Source organism: Triturus cristatus, chromosome 9 (assembly GCF_964204655.1).
Source record: "Triturus cristatus chromosome 9, aTriCri1.1, whole genome shotgun sequence".
Lineage (NCBI taxonomy): Eukaryota > Metazoa > Chordata > Amphibia > Caudata > Salamandridae > Triturus > Triturus cristatus.
In genome coordinates, this window is record NC_140592.1 from 150,964,819 (window position 1) to 150,988,615 (window position 23,797).

Here is a 23,797-nt window from a genome sequence, read left to right on the forward strand (position 1 = left end):
ACTGCTTTATTGCAACACTCAGTCAGACAGTTAAAGTGAGTTATTAATCCCTCAGAATTGACCTAAAGGTTTTTGGGGACTAACTCAACAGTACATGGAAGGAAAGGAAACTGGAGAGCCGTAAGGGTGCAAAGGTAATTAAGGGTTGAACGGTCACATGCTACGCCATACCCTGGCAGTTTACTTACACTGAGTAGAGGTTAAATGTAACTCACCGCATTCAAGCACAGGTAAAATAAAAACCATTTGCTCCTGCGTACCACTATTAATCATCTACGATGTATAGCTACTCTGTTTGTAGTAGACGCTTGTGCTGCATGTTTCTGCTGTGGGACTGTACTGTATCGAGTCAATGTAAATACATACTGTATTATGTTGGTTTTACAATGTAAAAGCTTTTAAAAAAACGATTTTTTTTTAAAAGAACGATGAAAGCAAGTGGAAATCCACTGGAAATTTGTTTCATTCTCTTGCAGTAGCCAAAGAGGATGCTCCGTCGCTGAAGCAAGCGGTCCTAACCTTAGAGATTTCATGCAGAAACTGGTTGGCAGAGTGTAGTGTTTGCATCTGGTATTTGGAGGTTAGAGAAAAGGGGCAGAAACATGGATGACATGATAGCTGATGACCAATGACTTGAAGAGAGCTCTCATTTTGATTAGCAGTTAATACGAACAAACAAGAATTGGGGAGATGAGATCCCTACACTTGGTGCCCCTGATAAGGCATGCAGTAGTGTTCTGTACAATGTGAAACCCTTTCAAAAGCTTATCTGAAAGCCCAAGTAGTTTCAGATGCCATGATGTAGTCAGGAGGCTATTATTGCCATCCCATCTATGGTATGTTAATCTAAGTAACGTAGGGCAGGGCTTTCTTGATAAGTTTAATAGGTCAGAAGCTACTGTCAATTTTGGTGGCCAGAATCTCAAGGGAAATGTAGCATCAGTATAAATGAATGCCCAAGTTGTGGACCAGTTTGGCGTGTAAGGGTGGGACCTCATGACCTCAGACCAAATGGTGGAATTCCAGGTGATGAGAAGCTCAGTTTTGGCTGGGTTGAGTTTTAAAACATTGACTTTCATCCAGTCTCGTACAACTGTGTTGTTGGCATTGCTATCGAAATGTATTCTGAAAGAGTCAGGACAGGGATAGCATAAAGATGTTGAGTAGGAGTAGTGAAAGTACTGAACCCCAGCGGATGCTGCAGATGACAGATTTAGATTCCATTTTTTATGGAGAAATATATACAGACTGATTGCGATTGATTAAGAAAAACCTAATCCATATAATGGCTGAATTGTCTAGATCAATGTCTCTTAATGTCTCGAGAAGTAGGTCGATGGCATTGAAGGCGGCTGTCAATTTCAGTAAAACAAAAGCTCTACCATTCCCAACCAGCCTATGCAAGTTGTCCAGTACTGAGATCACAACCAGCTCTGTTGTATGGCCTGGTCTACGTTTTCTTGGAGAGAGTGGAGAAGGGAGTTGAATTATGCAAATAGCTGCTGCTGAGAAAATGCTAGTTTATCCAAATCTTTAGCAAGATACAGTAGCAGAGAAATAGGTCTGAAGTGGGTGGGGTCATCTTGTGAAAGCAAGAGAGTTTTTAAGCAAGGGTTTAAACATTGCTGACCTCAATTGAGGTACCACTCTCTGACTGAAGGACTAGTCTATAAAGCTGGCTATATCAGAAGATAACAAAAGAGCTAGTTATAGGATGATACAAGCAGGCACATGTTTCAGGGTGAGTGGGAGGGTCTAGAGATGGCAATGACGACCTCATACCTCTGGTGGGGAGCAAACAGCTAAGCATAATACATTAGATTGGAAGGCGGCGTCTTGCTTAATCTGTGATCTAAAAGTTTAAATCCTCGTGATAAACGACAATAGATTGTTGAGGTCCTGAGAGGGTGTAACCTCACTCTGACTAGTCAGAGGGGAAGCTAAATCCTCAAATAATCTGAACAAATTTGATATAAGTTGGAGTCTTTGTGATATGAGTAAAATAGTAGTTCTGGTTAAATACATCAAAGTAGAAGATAAGAGCTACCCCTGTTGGTTGATAGAACCAATAGTTAGTTACCAAATGCAAATAAATGGTTGGTGTTGAAGATAAAGTTCTAATGTCCTAAATAATAGCTGCAGAAACTTCTGCAAGGCTTGACGAGGACATTAATTAAGAAAGAAATTTAAGGCGATAGAACCAATTTTGCCCCAATTTAACACTAACAGGTCAAAGAATCGCCTTAGATTTAGTTTTTAAAGGGTTTATACTTTGGGGCTGCACTATTTTATATAGAATATGGGTATATAATTTGTGGATTCTAAACATGTGGGTTCATTAGGGAAGAGTGCAAGAAGGGGAACAACAAATTGCTGTTGTTGTGAGCTTACCTAGAGTGAAGGTGGTAAAGGTTGTCCGTTTAGCGCAGCATGGTGGCAGATGTCTCTACTGGGAGCGGGTGGGGGGACATGGAAAAGCTTACCTTTGATGCACCGCCAGTGCGCACACTCACTCTAGAGATGTGCAGTGATCACGTTAAATAGGTGCCCGAAGCACACCAGGCTTGAGCAAAGGTACGAGAGAACCCTCAACCAAGATGGGTGCAAAATAGAGATGGTAGAAATAAAAACACTGCACAGTTCAGGTGAACATGTAACCAACCAGCTGGCAGTACTCTGTGGCGATTGATGGAAGGTGGCTAGAAGGTGCCCCAAATAAATAGTGCCCAGAAATCAGCCTCAGACAAACAAGGCATATTTGCAACTCACCGGACAGAGGCCAATCAAGCAAAAAGCAGAAAAAAATGTGCTTAATTACACTGTGCTTTAAGGTATTGTTACTTATTGGAATACATATTTTGAGCTTAGAAGCATTGCCATTGGTGTGCAAGTTATGTTTTGCATGTCTGTTTTTCAAGTTACGTATTGCAGTTTCTGACTATAACTTGGGAATTTCAGTCGTTTTTAGGTTTTAATTCGTAACCAGAACTGCACTTTACCTATGTTTTTTTAGAGCATTTCTAAGGTTGATTTACAACAAATGCTAAAGTGCTATACCCAAAGCTAACCATAACTTTTCTTAAACCTTTGTTTTTCCAGTGATTTGTTTGGCTTTTTCATCATATGGCACATGCAACAGATCTCTCTGTCTAACCTTCTGTGACAGGTCAGACCAAGCTGCACACAGCTAAAGCCAAATTGGATGAGAATTAGTTTTTTGGAAAGTTCCATGCAGATTAGTAGAACATTGATAAAGTTTTTAGCAAAACAAACAAGCATTTGCAATGCAATAGGTCTTGCATTAGCTAAATGCAGACCTATTGGCTTTGCATATGAAAAAGTAATATGGCAGGCAAAATATGGTAGTAAGAAGGTACTATAAAGCCTATTTACCAATTGAAAGCCACCATTTATAAAGGACAGTGGCAGGAGCCAGAGCTTCATGCCAATATTCTGAATAGGCATGTCTCAAAGAGACATCGCAAGCGCTGCTTAGGCTAGACCTAAAAAATGGCATTTCAGTGGAAAGCCAGACCTAACCATAATTGCACACAATTTATATACGTGTGTGTCTGTGTGTGTTTGTTTTATCCTCTATAGAGTTTACATGCTGTAATTGTAACAGCTGACCATACTACTTTGCTTTCATTTCTGAGATCCTGTACCTTTCCATTGGCTCACACCTTGCCCTATTTCTATTACAATGCTATGTACCTCTAAGGGCAATTTCCGTGAGACATTTGCTTTTCCTGCCAGAGCTCTTTCTGCCAATCAAGAAACCACAATCTAACTGTCCATTACCTTAACTCTATCATGACTTGCTGGTTACTAATCTCCTCTTGTTGTCTGCTTTTACATCTCTTTACGCTAGTTGGGTATTTTACTTCCCTTATGCATCTATCTGGTTAAATGAGTTACTTGTATTACTATCTCACTAGTTTATCTCTATGTTACACAGTGCTTTTTTAAAATCTTTCCTTTGTCAGTCTTCTGCTTTTTTTACTTTTTGAACATTGTGTATCATATGTGGATATTTGGTTACATCAGTGATATACGTGTGCCTCATATATACGTAAAAAAGACATTCCAGGCTTTTTATACTAAATTATTTTTGCAGCCTTGGTAAAATTATTTGTGACCTAACTCGTGTCTGCTGTTCATAAAATTTGATTAGAGTAGTAACCATGTCTTGAATGGTCTAAAGGAGAAAAAAGAATGGCTTTAATGACTATGAGTGGCAACCAAGAAGTGTGCTTGCTTTCTCTGTTCTTGTGATATTTGACAATTGTAGTGTGCTACTCACCGCATTTGTGACGATCTTGGAGGTGGACATAGCCTGCATTGATACACTTTACAACAGCAGGCTACTATGCGCTTAGCACCTATAGTCTAAACTTTGGGGTTTATGTTTTGGATGTGCAATAGTTTGAGGCATGCTGGGCATCTTCCTAATCCAACAGTGTTTGAGGCAAAAACGTGTACTGCATCATGACATTTTAAGATTAGGACAGTTACATTCTCCTTTGGTAAAGATCTGGTTTATAAACATGCAGTGCCTTCTGCATACACATTGAAACCCTGGGTGAAATTAGGACATTTCTCCATACTTTCTGCACTATGGCAGCTATCCATAAAAACCAGAGTGACTGTGCCCCAGGTTGAATGGGATGCACTGCTTCTGACAGGTCCCCCAAACATTTGGGTGTAACTTTGAATTTGAGTAACAATTACTTTGGGCCGTTCTGCACCTGTTTCTGGACACAAACTGGTTCTGTGACTCTGTCAGTCAAGTTCACATTTCTGTTCAACTACTACAGAAACAAAGACTGGAATTGGGACTGTTTTTGGCTGTCTCTTCTAAATGTTTGGGGACTGCCGTGTGAGCTTAGGTTTTGGCTGCTGGTGTTGGAAGAACCACATGGCTCAGCTGCTGTGAACATTTGATGCCAGACTGCTATCTAAACTGAACTGAAGCCACCAAGACGGAGTTCTACAGCCCAGCCCAGCACAACACTGAAAGTCACACTTAGACAATGAACTGGTGGAGAGGTGTGGCACACTGGTTAGAGGCGGCAGACCCGTAAGCAGAGGACGGCCCGGGACCAGGGTTCGATTCCCGACGCGGCAGGGTCGTGGACCAGGGTCAGCGGGCTCGATAATTCTCGCCTCGGTGCCTACTCCAGTCAGGGACCACACTCAGCAACTCTGGGCATTAGCTTGCCTCATCTTCACAACGGCCCCCCCAGACCGCCGGGGATGCTTGGTTGCACCTTAGAGATACCCATTAGGGACCATCTCTCAGGGTGAGCCAGGACGGGTTCCCCAGCGGTCGAAGCGCGGAGATACTCCTCCGGGAGTCGATTCTAGCGCTATATAAACCCACAATCAATTAAATTAAATTAAACTACTAAGTGGTCTCTCCAGAATATTTCCTGGACGGTCTGGACTGGCCGAAGCAGGCATCAGGCGTTTCCTTGGGAGGCTGGAAGGGTCAGGGCCGGTTTTGCAGTGGTGGGGCCGGTTTTGTTACTGGGGCCGTTTTTTAAGCCGTGCTGCAATATCGGCCCCCAGTAGCAAAAGCAGCAGTGCTTCACACTTGCCCACGTCCCGAGCCCCGGGGGCCTGGTCTGCAAACTTGCCAGGGCTGCTTTAGGTTCCCAGTCTGACCCTGTTTCCTGGATCTGAAAGACCACCACTACAAGTAGCGCTGACAGAGCTCAAGTAGCCTGGTTTGGTCTACTGGTCAGCCCAGTGGTCTGTTTCCCCCCTGCTAAAGCTGCAGAACTTCTTTGGTCAGCACAATATCTTGTCATGCTGTGGATAGACTTGCACTGCCCTGTTACGGTGTCCGCTGCATATGAAGTGATAATCACATCAAGAGCTGTCTTTACCCCATCGTGGTGGTATTCACCTCATGCAGGAACACCATGACACATCATCTAGACCTGTTGCCAGGGCTAGTGGCATAGAAAACATGCTGTGCGCCCTAATGCAAGCGCAGAAAAAGCCCCCTTTCCCCAGGATGGATATGAAAAGACTGCTATAATTGGGGGCAGAAGGGCTTTTCACACCTCTGGCCCTTAGTTCCACTACACATGCTGCATCATAGTTAGCTACACCTGTGGCCTGGTTCTCGACACAAACTCCAAGCCTGATGCTGAGGGTCTAATGCTCCTGGGAAGTATGAGAAAATAAGTACACAAGATTGTGGGCCTCATTTACTACAAAATGACGCAGCGTGGTGCCGCAAACCATTTTGCTGCACCGAGCGGCGTCCTTTTAAAAGCACAGGGATGCATCGTATTTACATCAATACTCACAACGTGCTTTCCCCTGTGCTGGCACACAACTGCCTGCCCTGCACCAGCTCAGGTACCCTTGCATCATGTTGTAATGGTGCCTGCATTGAGGGATGATTGATGGCATTTTCCTCTTGCATTGAAAGAGGAAAAAATGAGGAGAAATGAAAGTATTTCTCCTCGTTGAACCACTTGTAGGCCTTCCCAGGGCACTGACAGTGCAATGGGCTTGTGAATGAGCCCCTGTATTTTACTGTGTCCTAATTCCATTCTTAATTTAGTTTTCTCCCAGAACACTTTGAGTGGCAGAGATTTCACACTTTTCTCAAAAGAGCGTGAATGTGATGCACGGCATCCGTATTTAAACTTTTAACGTGAAATTAATTATCTAGTGTTAAACAACAATTAGTGATTCAAAGTAAAGAATGGTAAATGTATTTATATCTGATCAATATGATGACTTGTTTATTAGGACTTAGGTCTGAAACTTAAAGGCTTATTTATGAGACCCTGAGTTCCTTTCACACCACGTAAAGTGGTACATGTGTGATGCAGGGGTCTCATAAAGATTTATGAAGCCACGCAAAGCCACCCTGCGTGGCTTTGAGTGGCCTCATAAATCATGAGTAAGGCAAAGCAGCGCAGATCGCTCTGTCACCTTACTCTGCGCCTGGGGTGCGTTCCATGGGCATTGCAGTGAGTTTTCCCACGCAACAGCCATAGAATTTGATGCTGCCCTAGATTTACAAAGTGATGTAAGCCTGGGGAAGCACGAAATCCATACGCCCCCTGAGATGAGGCGTAACGAGGAGAAATATGTTTATTTCTCCTCGCTTTTCTTCAGCATACATAGAAACAGGAAACCACCTTGTACGATTGTTTTTGTGCAGGAGGGTGTCCTTCCTGCACAAAAACAAACATGCCTGCAACAGAGGCACCCTTGCACAATGGTGCAATTGTCCCTATGTTGGTGCTAGGCTGCTGAAATGGCACGAGCGCAGGGGTAAAGGACGAGAATGCACCATATTGCCTAAACACAGTGCATTACTGCCCTTTCACTTTGGCGTAGGGCCTTGCTGCACTGCCCTAAGCCAAAACGCCATAAATGAGGCCCTTAGGAGCTCATTTACAAGCCCCGTGTGCCACTAGAATGTCCCTTTTAATGAGGCTCCGGTGGCGCACACTGCAGAGCCATATCTAGGAGGCCATGTAAAGCCCTCCTGCCTGGCTTTTAATGGCCTCGTAGATATGGTGTGGGGCAAGATGCTGCGTTGCCGCACACTGAAATAGGAAGGCGTGCCATGAGCGTTACAGTTGGTGTTCCCTCTTACAACACCCATGGCATTTGACACATTCCCAGATATACAACATGCTGTAAACCTGGGAATGCGTCAAAAGCCTATGCCTCCCCAAGGCTGTTTTTGTGAGGGAAGGTGTCCCTTCCTGCACGAAAACAACCTTCGTTCAATGCAGGCACCCTTGCACCCTAGTGCATTGGTACATGGGTTGGCGCTAGGCAGCCATTTGTGTGCCAGCGCAGTAAAAGAGGACAGTAATGTGCCGTATCTCATAGACACAATGCATTCCTGCCCTTTTTAGGTCGAGGACTACCGGTCTGCCGACCGGAAGTCGGAAGATTTAATGTTTTCTAGAGTGGCTATTTAGCCCGCCTCTCTTTTTGCTTCTCCTCCATTGGCTGGCTTCCTAAACAGAGGCCAGCCATTGGAGGAGAGAGCCGTCCCTCCAAATAGGCTCCGTCTTTTTCAGATTCGGGGGCGTGTTCCTTGCTGTTCTTTCCACTTTTTAGCCACGCCCTTTTTAGGTGTGTTTTTCTCTCCTCCAGCCAATGGCAAGAGGAGAGAAAAAGTAACACGCCCCCGAATCCGAAAAAGCCACTGCGTTTCTCCGAGGCATTTCTGCTTCGCCTCGGAGAAAGGCGGTGGTGTCTCCTACTAGCTCCATCTGACCACATCCAGGCTTACTCGGGCCCCAGGGGCTGCAGAAATCAGCTTAATTGGCTTCGGAGTTTAGATCGGCTTAGTGTGCTGGTGAGTAGCTGGTTCTCATGGCTCCTTCCCAGCACTTTCCTTGCCGTGACAGAGGAGCTGTTGTCGATTACGTCTGGCTGGCCACACACCCCCTCTCACGTTGTTTTGAACAGAATTTGCATTCTGAATGGCGCCGGGGGCCGAGTCGCACACCATTGCCACTGTGCCACTTTGTGATGTAAAAAGTTGAATGTGGCATGTAGCCGCGAGTTTCCGCCTGCTTCCTCCCTTTCTCACTGCTTTTTCTTCGTTCTCTCTTCTCTCCCTCCAACTTTCTCTTTTCGTGTCTTTCTCTGTCTCACTCCGCGTCGGAGCCCGATGATGAAAATAGGTTCCGGTCCACATCCGTGTGTTCTGTGCGCTACTGTGGAGGTATTTGTACCTTCAGGTCTGTGTGTCACGTCCACTGCGTCCATCCCTTGTGTGCGTGTTCTGCGCCTCTGTGTGTGAGGTACAACTGTAGCTTCAGCGCGCTACGCAATCTGTAAACTTGTGTTTATATCACGTGATTCATTTTAAATGTTGTAGATTATGTTCCATGTGTACCTGCACGAGTGACTGTGTTTGCCTAGCTGTGTGTCGTTACACGCTTCTCTCTGCATCTATGTGTTACTATGTATGCTTTATTCCAGAATCTATGTAACTACCCCTGTCGTTGGGTGTGACAACCTTTGCACTGTGTGCACTCATCTGTGTGAATGCGTGTATATGTGCGTATCGATGTATATGACTGTAAGACTGTCTACGTAACAATGTCTATGTATCGTCATAATGGTTTACTATACCGCTGTATCCTCATTAGTATGTTCATAGCTCTTTATACCCCTCGTAGATGTGTCAAAGGAGTCGTCAAAAACTAGTATCTGCCCTTTGCCCCCCACTCCCTTCAGGTTCCCTTTCTCCCCTAGCGCTGCGAAGCTCCCGGGGGCGTTTTAAGTGCTAGAGAACGCATTGTCTTGGGGGAAAGGCTATGTTGGTCTTGCTGGACCTGTCGGCGGCATTCGACACCGTCCCACACGCCGGCCTCCTCCTAAGACTCAGGGAGGTAGGTCTGCGGGGGACGGTGTTGGACTGGTTTCAATCCTTCTTAACCGACCGTCGGCAGGTGATCTGGGCTCCTCCGTTCTCCGCGGAAATGCCTTCGCTAGAGGTGGGGGTGCCTCAAGGATCCATCCTGAGCCCCACCATATTTAACATTTATGTGGCCCCTTTGGCGAAGGTCGCTGAGGCATTTGGAGCCCGGGTCATCTCATACGCTGATGACACCCAGCTCCTGTTTACCTGCAGGAAGGGAGAGGTTTTTAATGGCGACAGAATCAGAGACTGCCTGAGTGCTGTTTTTGCATGGTTTCAGCACCAGAACCTGAAATGTAACTCGGATAAGTCCGAGTTGCTCTTTTTTGGCTGCGCTGAGGACCCTGGCTGGAAATCGTGGTGGCCTTCCGACATGTTCCCCCCTGAGAAACCATCTGCCCAAGTAAAAAATCTGGGTGTGGTATTTGACGACAGTCTTTCTTTTCGTCCCCACATCACGGGCCTGGCGGGGAAATGTTTCGGTATCTTGAAGATGGTGAGGAAATTTCTCCCACTGCTTTCCCTTCAATATCGCAAGAACATCGTGCAAGCACTTGTGGGCTCGCGTTTAGACTACGCTAACGCACTTTTCTCTGGTCTGCCTAAATATCTGGTATCCAGATTGCAAGTTGTCCAAAACTCGGCGGCCAGAGCCATCTTTGGCCTTCCACGGAGAGCCAGTGCCTCTCTACTGCGCGGTAGGCTGCATTGGCTGTCTATCCCTAGCAGAATTAGTTTCAAGGTCCTCACGTTGGCGTTTAAAGCCCTCCACTGCATTGGCCCAGCTTACCTTAGGAAGCGGATTGCTCTCTACGTTCCCCGGAGGAGTTTGAGATCTGCTGACCTGGCTAAAGTGGAGGTACCAGTGATCAAACGCGTGCGGATGGGAGGCCGGTCTTTCCAGTTTATGGCGGCCAGTTTGTGGAATGAGCTCCCTCTGTCACTCCGCAAGGCTAACAATCTTCTGGCCTTTAGAAAGGAGCTCAAGACGCTCCTCTTCTCCGCCTAACCAGTGGGCCTACAGTGTTTCTGCCGCTGGGTTTTTCTTGGTTGTGTTCAGGACTCTCTGCCAAAGCGCCGGGACACCCGTTCTGGGTAGCCGTGCGCTCAAGAAATATAGTTCTAACATAACATAACATAACATTGTTCTCTTCCAAATCAGGTTTCCTTTGTTCTTGTTTTCTCGTTATCTCATGCTCCCCTCGCCTCCTTCGGACCCCTGTTAGTGCTTTAAACAGGTCTAGGCGCAGTCGGAGCGCTACCCATATTACCAGGATGTCAAAACGCCAGTATACATCGGGAAACTGCTAGCAGCGCTATGCAGCTCTAACAAGGGCTGAGTGAGTATGGAAGACACAATTAAACAACCCTTGCCTTTCCCCTTGGCGTTTGAAAAGGTTAGGAGTAATCTAGGCGCTATCCTAACTCCAATATGACAATATGAGATAACAAGATCAGTATAAAACAACCGGCAGCAGTTACTAGCGCTACGAGGCTAAAACAGTGACAGAAGTGCGCTATGCAAAAACTAAGTAACATAGCAAGAAACGCACCTTCACCCCTCTCTTAGTACTATGAGCCTTCTAAGCGCTACGCAAACAACACGACAAGGACATAACACCCCAATAAAATGACCGGCAGCAGTCGCTAGCGCTGTGAGGCCATACCAGTGGCAGAAGAGCGCTATGCAAAAACCAAGTAACATAACAAGCAGTCAGGCGGGCAACTAGAGCCAAATTTCGGGGGGGGGGGGGCTGAAAAAGATTTCGGGGGGGGGGGCTAAGTCTTCCAGCCTCCATCAGGCTCATCTCCTTTGGAGCCAAACCCTATCACCTCTCCGGCCCCTTAAGCAGCTCCACCAGTGCATCATTTGACTCCTCTGGCACCACAACTGACGTCGCTATAGGTAGGTAATAGGTATCACATATGCAAAAAAAAAAACAAATGCCAATAGAAATGACAATGCCATTTATTTAGGGATACAAAAATCATAAAAAAATAATGAGCAATACCAATAGCTCTACCTAGAATGTTGCCGAGACCATTGCATTGTAAATGCTTGTTCTTTGTGTGACAATAGTATGTGAGCTCTCAATGAAGATGTGTAATAGGGCTCAACGACTGTGATCGATTTGTGTAATACGTTTTTGAGACAGACTCCATCATGCAGTGCTGCAGTATGGAGTGTGAATTTGGCAACAAGTGTACATCTTGGCTGGACACATGAACTAGCTGTCAGTACAGAACCGCATCAATAGTGTAAGTTTTCATGGTTGGTTATGAGAAAACACCTGTTGGCTTCTTCATAGAGTCCAACCTGAACTTCAAAGATAACTGTAAAAACAAAGAAAAAGCAGAGGTTCCATCACTGAATCAAACCTTTCCTTCTCCTTAACAACTTCTGCTCCACAGTCCAGACCCTTGTCCTTCTCACATACAGAATGACAATGCTCTGCTCCCCAGCCTTCTGGGTACCACCCCAGTGTCCTAATCACCAATCAGTGGAAATTTCACAAAATATTACAGCAACTTTAAGAAGTTTTATCCCGAATCCCTCCAGCCTTCATTACATTCTAATCCTATTTCATGATCTAATAGCCAATCTACACTAAAAATACTACCTTTCATACAGACTGTACCTCTCTGGTGGCTTCTTGACCACGGCTGTTCATCCCTCACCACACTTCAAACACAGACAGACCAACTGACCAAACTTCTCTCCACCTAGGCCCCTTAACAATTAAACTGCAGAATGAGCTGCCGCTGCAGCACAGAATCTGCCAATCTCTCGAAAGATGGAGGAAAGAATGGAAAACCCAGGAGTCAGAGGCTCAGGTGTGTTTCTCCATGGGACTGTACAGCAGACTGGGATGCGCTTTTCCCAATAGATTGACTCAGAAGACAAGCATCTAGGTGTTTTTTTTGAGGTGTGCATCTATGTAGACTGAGAGAGATTTATGAGTAAGATATATTACTTGCCTGGGATCAAATTTCACCTCTTAAATTTTGCTGGGTAGATAGATTTGGTCAGGCTCTTAGAGGCAAGATATAGAAACCACCGTCGCTGGGTAACGTTTTGTGAAGTCCCATGGTGCGCTGTTCCAAATCGCACCAGATCCCATATAAGCATTTCCAGAGTTAGGGTTTTCGAAACAGCGGTCTACATTGATGCCTACACAAGGCTCCATGTTGTATTTTGTTTTGCACAGCTCTATAGGAGCTTAAGGAGTATGCATTTCTACTTACATGGGATACAGGGCATTGGAGCACAAGGGACTCGATCTACTCGTGAGCGCGCTAGTTGTTATGGCTATTTCTTAGGAACTAGATTTTATGTTTGAAGTCATTTATTATGTATATGAATCCACAAAATTCTTACACAACATGACTATGGGAATTGAATTTGCTCGTGGTGCTCCCTGACTGTGAAGAATATATGCAAGAAGAATTTAAAAAACGTATTTATACATATTTTATGAAGACAAGGTTGGAATGAAACACATCTGTTTTCGAGCTTCAGTGTATTGGGAGGATCTAGAGGATCTGTGCGTTGCCTGAGAGCGGGGAGAGCCCCGATATGTAGCAGTGTTGTATTTTGGCCCAGAGATGTATGTGGGATGTATTTGGTCTCCCTCTACATGGCCCTAAGACCAGGAGCGACCAGCACCGATCAGGGGTGGCGGGGCGGGGAAGGGGGGAAGTGGGAGTAGAAAAATAAAAATAATAACTTACCCCCTCACCGTGCTTCTCCACTGTTGTCCTGCTGAGTTCCATCCTGGCCGGTCTTCCAAACAGGAAGCACCCAGGCTGAGGCTCCCTTGAGCCACTCACAACACTGCAATGCAGCATTGCGATTGGTTCCCCTAAGCCAATCAAAAGGCTGCAAAGCAGCCATGTGATTGGTCAGAATGCCGTGGTTCGGCACTCAGACAGGGAATGAGGGCTGGGGCATGTTCTCCACGCATGCTGTACTGCAGCCTTCATGGATAACATGCAAAGTGTGCATAACATTTTGGCAGGCCCGAGAGTGCCCGCCAAACCGTCATGAGCACTTTGGAGTGGGCAAACCACCCCTTCCCTGCTTCTCTGTCATTGGAGCAGCCCCGCCCCGCCTGCAAAGCTGCCGGCTGCAGGAAAAAATAAAATTGTAATAACCTCAAGTTATTATCATTTTATTTTTCCTTTCTTTCATGCTGCTAAGCAGTGGGGCGATGCTCCTCCACCTTAGTGGAGGAGCTGCCACTGCCTAAGACTTCAGATCTATACTGGAGTCAACATGTCTTTTTTCCACAAACGCTACTATGCAGGGTTCTTCTTTAGGCAACAAAGATGCTTGGAAACAGTAGCCACTAAAACTCATACGTTTACTCCTGCACTTGCCTCGATGTCCCCCTTGAGAAGTAGAAATTCTCTAAACTCCAGAGAACGCAAAATATGGCAACACATATAGCAATCAGTTCTATGTATGCATGTATGTATGAGCCATAAGGGAGCAGAGTACTGTACAAGGTTGAAGAGAGAATTCAAATCAGAGGTTGAGTGCACGTTGGGTTCTGTGAAGGTAGATGGATCTTAATGTAGTGAGTCTTCAATTCTTTCCTAAATTGAAGAGGATTAGTGGTGAGCCTGATATATACAGACAAGTTGCACCAGATCCTGGGTGTGTAGGCCTTTGGTGTAGTTTTTTCTTTTCCTTCTTGCTCTTCTACATCTCTAGTCTGAGAGCATCCAGGCTGAGGGTGTGCTGAGAGCCACAAGGAATATATTGCATCATTTCTTTAACAAATTGTTCTGGCACCCTGTGGAAAGTCAGATATTGATCTAATTCCCTGTGGGTTGTTTATGAAACAAAGCAAACACAAGGAGATGATGGACAAAGCGCTAAAACTTTACAGACACTGACCCTCAGCCACAGATCTGGTTTGAATCCATCATTGTTCTTTAGCTCACTTCGCCACCCCAGTTCAGACCCAGCCATATGCAAATCAGTCTTGACCCTGTTCCTCATGGGAACGGTCCAGCCTGAACTGCAAAACGAGGTCTTCCATGGACCAGAAATAAGCATCCTGGGACCGGTTTCGGGGTAACACCCCTCATCAGCCAGGCTGCCTTGAATCCAGTGGCAAAGTGAGCAAGGGACCCACATCTAGGCATACCCTTCCAACTTAGGGCAAACAAAGCAAACACAAGGAGATGATGGACAGAGTGTTGACACTTTTCAGACACTCACCCCCAGTCACAGATCTGGGTTGAATCCATCATCGTTCTTTAGCTCACTTCGCCACCTCAGTTCAGACCCAGCCATATGTAAATTAGTCTTGACCCTGTTACTCATGGGAACAGTGCAGCCTGAACTGCCAAGCCAGGTCTTCCCTGGACTGAAAACAAACATCTTGGGACCGGTTTCGGGGTAACACTCCTCATCAGCCAGGTTGGCTTGAATCCCGTGGCAAAGTGAGCAAGGGACCCACGTCTGGGCATTCCCTGACTACTTAGGATGAACAAAGCAAACACAAGGAGATGATGGACGGAGGTCTGAAACTTTTCAGACATTCACCCCCAGTCACACATCATGCTCTTCTTAACATACTCCTTGATCTCAGTCCCTTTGGTACCGGTGGAGCTGTGTCTATTTGTGGCAGTCTCTAATTTTAAAATTAATATCACTAAATCAGAGGAACTTTTCTTCTCTTCTTTGCCACAACAAGCTGAACATCTCCATCAAAACGTATTTATCGCCTGGAACTCTGACTTCAGAAAATATCTGAAGATACCTAGAGGCCTTACTACCACTCAGATTGTGATGCTGAACTACTCTAAACTCATTAAAGAGATACAACAAGATTTCAATTGATGGTGTACAAAACAATTCCCGTGGTTAAGTAGGACTGCAGTAGTTAAGATGAGGATCCTTCCACAGACCTTTTATGTATTCCAAACAAATGCCCTTCCGGTCCCCCCTTAAATTCTCTAGGAACTCCAGGGGTTGATTAACTCCTACACATAGCAGAGTAAAGCCTTGTGCATCCCTCAACAGCACAAGGAAGGAAGACTAGCAATCCCCATATGGCATCTTACTTTCAGGCTGCCCCAATTAGATTTATAGTGGAGAAAGAAACAGCTAAGCATTGGTGTTTCATAAACCATATTAGAACTGGGGTGTTGGTAGGTACCCTGGGTGCAGAAAAGGCAAATAAGATGGCTATACTCTTCACCAGTGACCATGATCATAATGGCAGTATGGGACGTTTGCCTGAGACTTGGCTTTACATCCTTTCCCTCCCTGTTCACTGGTAATGACTTCGGGCATCCCAGTACATCCTTTTCTGACCCCCAATGTCAATTCAGATTAGCAGTGGCTGAGATTATTTCAAGCAGCCCATCTACAGTTTTTGTTGTATTTCTTAGTGTGATGCCCTAAGAACAACAGGTATGCCCAGACATGGGTCCCATGCTCACTTTGCCACTGTAAACAAGCTGCACCCTACTGAAGAGCTCTATTAGAGCAAAACTACTCTTGGGTTGAATGTGCTTCAATCCAAGAGGACCTAGCTAGGTATTTTGGGCTGGACTATTCCTACTGGGGCAGGATCAAGATTGATTTGCATATGGCTAGGTCTAATCGGAGGCAGCATTGTGGGTAAAACAAGGATGGACTGTGATGTGGTGCTAAGTAATTACCGTTGACTTATATTAATTCAAGCATCCCACCCATTACTTTTATATTTACTTCATCAAATCTCTCCTGGCCTGTGTGCAGCCGGGCAGTAGGTCTGGGAGGCTGGGCGTATTAGGTCCTGCCCACATGCATCACAATGCCATGGAAAGGGCCCTTTCTCTACCACTGGGAAGTTAGTATTGTGCATAGCCCCAGACCATGAAGAGTCAGGCACACACCAGCATGGGAATGTAGTACTCCACATGTAAGGGCACAGCCTTCCTACAAGGGGCTCCTGTTACCCCAGATTTTTATAAATAGAAAGTTACTCGCACTTGAAGAGGACATCCCCTTTTTTGCTGTTGGGGGCTCAAAAGGATGAAATATTTCTGTGTACCAAAAAGAAAGTTCATGATACATTATTCTCCATCCAGCCCTTAATAAGTGTAGGAGTTCTAACATCATAATACGTGTTAGAACAGGGGGTCTCTAGTTGGCTGAGGTAGGTACCTTAGTCAGGGAAAGGAGGACACACTCTTAGATAACCCCTGCTCACCCTCCGGTAGCTTGGCACGAGCAGCCAGGCTTATCTCCAAGGCAATGTGTAAAATGTTTGCAACCACACTCCCAGTAACACAGTGATAACACCACAAATGGACACCACACAGATTTGATCAAAATAGCGGTATCTTTATCAAAAGAAATACGATAAGACCAAACGATAGAAATCCAACATATGCATATTTGTAATATTTCACTTTGACGGTTATTAGGCCAACAATCACTTGTAGGTTCTTGCGGTATTAATGAGCAGTTCACGATGATCTAATGCAGTCCTGATGCAATGCTATGCAGTTTGTAATGCAGTTTGTAATGTAGAAATAAGACAGTCCTTAATGCAAGTACTAATGCAGTTCGTAACGCAGGAATAATGCAGTTCGTAATGAAAGAACAATGCAGTTCATCATGCAAGAATAATGCAGTTCTTGATGCAAGAATAAGGCAGTCTTTAATGCAAGAATAATGCAGTTCATAACGCAGGAATAGTGCAGTTCATAATGAAAGAACAATACAGTTCGTCATGCAAGAATAATGCAGTTCTTAATGCAAGAATAAGGCAGTCTTTAATGCAAGAATAAGGCAGTTCGTAATGCAAGGAATAAGGCTGTTCATAATGCAAGGAATAATGCTATAAGCCAAACTGCACGGTCAGCTCGGGCACCACTAGGCCCCAACAACAGAGACAACGTTCAGAAACTTAAAGGGGCATCCCCAGTTTTGCTGGGCAGGTATGGGGCGGTATGGGGCGCTCGGGGACTCAGCACGTCTAACGCGGTGCAGCAGGAGAAAGATCGGAGCACTCCTGTACTCCTCCTGCTCGCCTCCCCTGGCCACACACGCTTGCGGCTCCCGACCAGAGTCCAAGCCTTACCTGGGGGGTGCGCTGCCTCGCTGTCTCTCTCTCCCCACTCGTCGAACGTCCTGCTGGGCGGTCCCGATGACATTGCCGCTCCGTTTCTAGGCGACGCTGTAGCCAGACAGGTTACGGCTCTGCCTTCTCCTTCGTTGACGATCTTGGGCAGATTCCTCTTGGCAAACGACGATCACGATCCCCTTCACCTCGCAGCTTCCTGAGCTTCAAGAAATCCTTTAGCACGTTGCGGCTCGGGACGGTGGCAGCGATCCTTACTCACAGCCTCAATTACGATGACGGCTCGGGCCACAAACAGCAATACAGCAGCATCGACGATGATTCAAGCTGCGGGGGCAATGCGGTCACGGGGCACCTGGTAAACAGCACCACAGACCACACGGCAGTCTCAGGCGTGCAAAAGCACATGCACCAAGCGTCGCTGAGACACAGTTGGAAACTTTGATGTTCCTGAGTTTCCACAACAGGGGACCAGCTCTCCTCGGGCCCTTGGAGACAAGTTACTTCAGGACACAGCACACAGCAAAGTTCTTTCAAGCAGGGGGACACAGCACAAAGCAAAGTCCTTTGTCCTCTCCTTAGTCAAATCAGCAAACTGCAGGCCAGCCCCAGAACACACAGCAAGGGCAGTCCTTCTCTTCAGTCTCTTCAGCTGTTCTTCCTTGGCAGAGGTTCCTCTTAATCACAAAGTAGTTTCAATCCTGTTTCAGTCTTGAATTTAGTCTTGAGTTCAGTCTTGAGTTCAGGGGTTTCAGCTCTCACATTTATACCCCTAAATGCCTTTGAAATCTTTGTTTTCAGGGCGCTCTGAGCCCGGTCCAAACCAGTTCTGGGTGTCTTCCTGCCAGTGCACACCTTCTTCCTTTGATAGTGAGGGTCTGGGCCTCAGACACTCCGCAGGAGGTGGAGCCATCCTTTTGTGGCAGCAGCGCAGCCCTCCTCACATCTAGGGGGATACTTCTCCCACCACACCAAATGCAGGACAGCCTGTTGCTGTCTCACCTACTCCTCCCTGGTGTCAGGACACCTCCTCAGACCTTGTCAAATCCAAACCCAGACAGTCAATACACAACTAGGCAGAGGCACACAGGATGGTTAGGACAAGAAACCAGCCACTTCTAAATGCGTGGTTTCCAAACACACAATTTAAAAACCATCTTCACAAAAAGATGTGTTATTAAATTCAGAGTTCAGGCACACTAAACTCCATCTCTGCATATGCATATGGGAAGATATGCTGGAAACATGTTACACAGCATTCCCCATTCTGTCCTATGGGCAAGATGGCCTTGCAACAGTGAAAAAAGAAATTGGCAGTATTTCACTGTCAGGACATGGTACACACCTCAGTACATGTCCTACCTTTCACATACATTGCACCCTGCCCAGGGGGGTACTTTGGGCCTACTATAGGGGTGTCTGATGTGCAAAAAAAGGGAAGGGTAAAGCCTGGCAAGTGGGTGCACTTGTCAGGACAACAAGGCAGTTAACAAACTGCGCGTGCAGGCACTGCAGTGACATGCCTGAGATCTCTTTTTAGGGCTACTTATGTGGGTAGCACAGTTAGTGCTGCACGCCCACTAGTAGCATTTGCCTTAAAAGTCCTGGCACACAAAGTGCACTTTACTAGGGACTTTACTAGTAAGGCAAACATACCAATTATGGACAGCCAATTACCATAACACTTTATAAAGGGAGCACTTGCACTTTGACACTGATCAGCAGTGGCAAAGTGCCCAAATCATCAAAGTCTGCAACACCATGTCAGAAAAAGTTCTAGGAGGAAGGCAAAAAGTTTAGGGAACTTTAGCCAAAAAGGGACAATTACAATAATACGTCACTGGAAACCCTCCATATCATTAAACGAAACACTACATCTTCCCCGTATCCCTCTTCTCACTGCAGCAAAAGGCCCTAAGCAAAATCTTATGTGCCTGACTAGAACCATTAGATTATGAAGTGCCTTTCTTATTTTCAGGTATGCAAACATTGAGATTTGAGTGAGTCCTTGTATTATTCATTAACCTGTAACCTTCCCAGGAACCCAATTCACAAAGGCAGATCTCACCGTGTTTACCTTTGTGCACTCAGAGCTATGATCATTATCTTAAGTGCACAGTGTTTGCCATTATTCAGTTCCTCTCAAGGTCACTTCCAGGACGTAGCTTTATATTGGCTTCATCCTAAATGAAGTTTACATAAATATTTGGGAATGAAATTTAGAACAATGTCTGGGAGAGTGACTGTTCAAGAACTGTTACCTTGATTTGATGTATGCGTCTGTCAGTGACATCCGACAAGACGATGCATCCTTCCCCGTGCGGGACAATTCTTTTCTGAGGGAGACATATTTGGCTGTTTACGAAATCCAAATCTGGATCTAGACTGGCAAAATGCCAAGAGTACATGCTTTAAATCGTTCATTGATTCCTAGGAAAGCATCTCTGGATGGAAAGCTTAAAACATCAAGGATGTGGTTACACAAAATGCATCTGTCTATCCCAGGGAGACGTTAACCTTTTTTTATTATTTAATACGCTACAATATCTGCATTGTAAAATATAAAAACAAACTTGAGGGTCGTGCTACACGCTTCTAAAAAACGCTAAATTGAGAAATCTCATGTGCAGATGGCAGTGGCTAATAGGATTATATGATACACTTAGAAGCTGATACTTTTGTAGGTGTGCCGAATTCCTTCAAACTGTGCCGTTATTTACTCCTTTAAATAACAGGTTTACGTTTTAAATAGCTTTATTCGACAACATGTCATAAAAGCATGAACAATACATATAACACGAAACAAATAAATAGTACATAGATTTACACATAATAAAAAGTATTAAATGCATTCCATGATTGTCGAATATTAATCTTAAAATTCATATGTGGCCACTAAAATTTCTTAAAAACCTAGAAACCAGCAGTGTTAGGGACATCAGCAATGATTGGGCTGGCAACTAGGATTGTGCAAAACGAGTGCGTATAATCCAGACCCCTCTTAAAAATTTAGCTACGGCAATTGCTATGCAAGGGGTACAATCAGACTCTAATATCCTCATGGCTTCGTTATACCGTCGTGTTCCCATGTTTGAGCAGATGGGTTTCAACCACTTGCGTCTTGGACCAGTATAGAGGGGGCATACAAAAAATAGATGGACTATTGTCTCAGCCAAGTCAAGACACTTGATGCATTTATCATCAAGAGGTTGCACCCATTTGTACGTAAAAGCTTTTACTGGCAGTGATCCTGCCCTAAACTGAAAATACAGTTTGCGATCTAGGGGGCTTTCAATGATATCCCAGTAGGATTCGCACCATGGTTTAGACTTGAACTCTAAGAAACGGCCTGTGAGGTTTGTATTCATATAACAGGTTTACGTCGTGAGTGAGTAACAGATTTCATCTTGGCGAGCTGTGTCGTGGAGGGAAATGCCTATGCTTATTCCAGGGCATACGCATCTATAATAATAATTAAAAGTCTGAATATAACTGGCACAAAATGGCATACATGTTCACAGGGACTAACCAACTGAGTAAGAAGGGAGGTCCCCATTGGGCTGTTCCTTCGGCGGCAGACATTTTGCGTAGCTCACACTGCTAAAACCACCAGACCGGCAAGAGGGTGCTGCTCACCTTCTCAATGTGCAGGGTATGATGCCCATGAAACTCACTGAAATCCAGTTACACAATCTCCACATAAGCACTTCATCTGCATGTGATTTCATAGAGAATGGTTCCTACCTAGAAGCATTAGTTGATGTTACTCAGCACTTTTCCATTTGGGAGTCCTTGGTTTCCTGACCAAAATGCAAGCTGCATTAGAGTAACAGTGAGTCGCCATAGCAGTGTGGGCCAGTGTGCACTTCAGCTCTTTGGTGGATATGCCTAGAGAGTTATCCGACTTAGAAACATTGACATCTATGTGGCAGACTGAGCCAAAGTCTCTGCAAGGTTTGAAAGAGATTGGAGGTACTTCAGTGAGAGGCAAACTACATAGAACTAAAGAGGGAAGGTAGCACAGCCATTAACTGTTGATCAAACATATCAGGTACTGTAAGGGTGTGCTTGCAAGGTACCAGGACAGAAGATGGAAATCCATGCTCTGCGAGAAATGTGAATCTGCCAGATGTTCACCCACACACAAATGCTGAAGTTTAGAGTCTGGAAAGCATCGGACAAGCTGAGGTGAAACTCTAGGACGGCAACAAGTCCTTAACTCCCAGTATTGGTGAATCAGAACCCCTGATCAAGTGCCTTGCGCAAGTAGCTGCATCCCAACTTGATATCATCTTGTAGAGGTGCTAAGGACTACATCCTTGAATGTTTTGACTTCTTGTCTTCGGGATAGATTGTAAAGGAATAGCATTGCCTGCCCTCAGGATGTCTCACTTCAGTGATTGTACTAGAGCTATGAGACAATTCTTAAGTAATGCTGCTCAGCTCCACAGCTGTAACATGGTGACATCTGCCTTGATATCCCATCTCTCATGTGGTTCTACTCACCTGGAAAAAAAACAAGAAGCGAAGGTAGATGCAAATTCCATTCTCAAGGCTGAAATTGCTCCTTAGATGAAATTGTGCAGCAAGGAAGTCCTTGCGTAGTACTTTTGTAAGTTGAAATAGAAGCTGCGGGCAGAAATTAAAGACATTCTGTCTGAGGGCTAGTTTTCATGGGGCAGGATCTGACAATATGGTACGGATCCTGGATATCAACTAGAGGTTATTGTGGGTCACATTATATCTTAGACCAGATATCGAGGGACAAAATATGGAAAGGTAGTATAGATTTTCTATACCTAAGTCCACATCTATGTACCTTGATGATATATGAATAGATATGGAGCTAAGAATAGTGCATCTATACTTCCTTATTTGCACTTGCGGCTTGATATTTTGTCCCTCACTGTTTTGTCCTCACTATTCCTGTACTTGATATTGCAGAGTACAATCCTGGCAATATAGTTAGCAGATAAAAAAACACCCACTAAGATTGAGAAACAAATAGGGACAGGGTTAAAAAGGCAAATATCAAGGACTTGAGAAGCAGAACATTCAGACAATCTTTTTACCTCCAAAGTCAGGATGAAGAAGCAAAGGGCAACAACATTGAATCCTATGTTCTTAACATGTTCTTGTCTGTAATTGGTAAGGATATGCTATTGATACAACTGGAATATGGTGCATCTAAGTGCCAAAAACGCGAGAGTATAAGAGTGTCCTTGCTCAGTGATTTACATATAATGTTTCAAAACTGTAAGATCAAAGAAGGTGCTTAAAGTGACCCAAAAACATAGAACTTCTTCTCATAAGGCTTTCCCTTGCACATTTTCTTACTACATTTCAGCTGTACCTGTTTAGCACAGTCAACAAATTGTCTACTGAACAGTTTCAAGGAGATGTTATGAGTTTGTGTTGGTCTTGTTGTGTTGGTCTTTCCACTTTGTTATCTTTTTTAACCAAGCACAATATGCATTGGCATCCAAAGTGCATGCAAGAACAATATTGGGGCTGAAACTACCAGAAGTGGATGCATACAAGCCTGGTTACTTGGAGTGGGTGGGGAGGTTAAGAAAAACGAGGAATGTCCTTGAGGCAAATGGAGCAAAACCTGAAACTGGCATGTGAGTTGAAAGCGGAGGAGCACAACAAATCTTGACAGAAAACATCAGATTCCCTTGAGAGCTGAGGATTTGGCCCTCCCGATAGATCTCTCTTGACCTGCAGATTCGTGGAAATATCATGTGATCTGGAAAGCAAGGAGAACAGATGTAGGTCTTCCATACCCACCTGTGGACTTTGCACAGGATCAAACAGTCTGGAAACTACACAGACCTGTCAGCGGCTCGATACAATTATTTTAGGTGGGCTCTCTCTGGTTCTAAGAAGCCACCGAACGTGGCTGTATTGTATCTACAGTTTTCGTTCATTCACTACTAGTGTGGCAAGAACAGCAAGAAGTAAGTGCAAAGATTAAAAAAGCACTAGCACAGGCAAATAATAAACAGAATATAGCACAAAAATATGTGTAACATCTTACAAAAACAATCTAACAGAAGCATTTATTGGTGTTATTTACAACCTGTATACGTTCAGTCTTTTGAATCGTTGTATGGATAAAAATTCTTGATATTTGAGTAAATGACTAACCTGTGTTAAGTTATGAATCCTTAATGTTTTAATAACTACGTGCTCAAGTATTAGTGGTACTCAGGGGTCTTTCAGTAGTGGAGTTTCAGATGAACAGAACTCAGGGTGTCTGGAATTTTTGCCTAAGGTCTTCCAT